Source organism: Octodon degus, unplaced genomic scaffold, assembly GCF_000260255.1.
Source record: "Octodon degus isolate 3935 unplaced genomic scaffold, OctDeg1.0 scaffold00088, whole genome shotgun sequence".
Taxonomy (NCBI): Eukaryota; Metazoa; Chordata; class Mammalia; order Rodentia; family Octodontidae; genus Octodon; species Octodon degus.
In genome coordinates, this window is record NW_004524664.1 from 11,596,753 (window position 1) to 11,598,938 (window position 2,186).

The window sequence follows — 2,186 nt, forward strand, 5'->3', positions numbered from 1 at the left end:
CACTCTATGCCTGGGCTGGGACTGGTCCCACTGGCACAGGGTAGCAGGAAGCTCTCCGCACACTCACCGGACCTGGGCTAGGACTGGGTCCTACATGGATTTTTTATGTGAGGTTATAGAAATGTTTCAGAATCTCATAACAACTCTGTGTACACAAATAAACACACACACGTGTGAGCACACATACACAGAGAGAGATAAAATATCCTATTGGTGGGGGAAAAAATTCCTCTGGTGGAAAAAGCACAGGATTTGGGAAAAGATATATCTGGATTCACACCTTGGTTTAGCAACCTCATAGCTACGTGATCTTGCTCATGGTCTTTGTGTCTTTTAATCTTAGGCTAGTAATCCTGATCTTGCTTTATTGTATCATGGATTCCATGTCAAGTGTACATCAAGTGACTTTCCTAAGGGATGTATAGAGTAAGCACTTTGCTTCCTCTCTTCTGAGAGGAAAGTGGGGAACTCACAGATGCCTGTGATACCAGCTTTCTCTCCATGGCTGTAGTGATAATCTGATAACATCTCAAGAAGCACTTTGAGCTTTTTAAGGCAAAACGTATGAAATGTGTGGTACATCTGCGTTATTTTTAAGGTAATCTTTTCATTTTTATTTGTTTTGAAAAGGTGCTTCCCTCAAACCAATTTACAATAGTATTGGAAAATTCTTAGTAATCCTAAAAATTCCTTCTAAGCACATCATGTCTGATTTCACAGAATGAACATCTCCAACCTCAACTTCACAAATATGCATAAACATGAATTTGAAAATTTTTATAAAGTAGGGTCAACAAACAGAACTTATTTATGGTATTCATTTGTGCCAAATCTCACCAGCCAAGTATGAATGTAGGTATTCTTCTGAAACATCCATAGAAAAGAGCCTGACACCTCATGGCCACAGAAACAATATAGTGAAGCTGGAGAGACCTGTTGGCTTGGTTCTGGGATGAGTTTTGCCAAAGGAAGCTTTCACAGATGTTGTTTTTGTAAACCATAAAAAGCTGTGACACTTTACCTTAGCCAGAAATTATCTTTTAAATATGTCCATTTGAAGGGTCCAAAAATTCTAGAAAGTTGAGGAAATAAAATATAAACACTAAAGGTTTTTATTATCAAATATAAAAACAATATACCTGATGCTGATATCTTTACTCAGAAAGAAACTTATATTTAAAACTCTGAAGAATATGATCATAGATAGTAGAGTAAGTACGCATCAGGAATATTCTGCTGTAAATATAAAAAAGAACTATTAATGCTAACAGAAAATATTCAAAACATGTTAGTAGAAAGAAAAGAACAGCTGCAAAATAAAGGGTATACTACTCTTAGATGGATATTTCACAAAATAGATAAATAAATAGGTTGAAATATTTGAAGATTTATATAATATTTTCATACATTTTTATACATAATATTTTATAATATTTTTAAAATGTAACAATGGATTGATTGAGAGTCACAGCTATTGTTACACTATAAATCAAATGAGATCTTTTCACCCTGGAAACTAATAAGGAGCAGGACAATTTATGAGCATTATTGGTTCAGTAGTTCTCAAGAAGATTTTGTGCTAGTAATAGAGGTTAGGGAACTCTTAGAACTGACAAAAAAAATCACAAAAGTATAGATTTAAATTATATTATTCTAATAAATATCAGTTGGTAATTAAAATGTCCAAGAACAAATCTAACATATATCCCAATTTAAATATTCAATTTTTTCAGAAGTTAAAACATAAATTTGATATTTTCAATGGTAATGCAAACTCTTTGACATTCTGAAAACAGTAACAACAACAAAAAAGGGGTTAAAATGTTCTCAGTCTTCTGCAAGTCAGAGAAAGGATTCTTCATTTTCCACTAAAACCTAAATAATTATCCATAACATCTATGGGCTCTTTCAAAAAAGAGTTACTGATAATTAAAGTGATTATCAAAACAATTAAAGGAGTTTTATTAGCTAAGAGACTGGCCTTTTCCTCCAATTTGAAATACAAAAAAAGACAAAATACATGCATGCAGATTAATTGAAGAGTACTATAATTTTTAAAAATTTTCCAATATATTATAGCAGGAGATACATTACCATTAATCCCCCTCTTCAAAATGCAGTTATTTCTTCATTCTTGCTACTTTCCAAAGCAGTTCTACAAGTCCTTTTTTGTATCACTAGTTGTT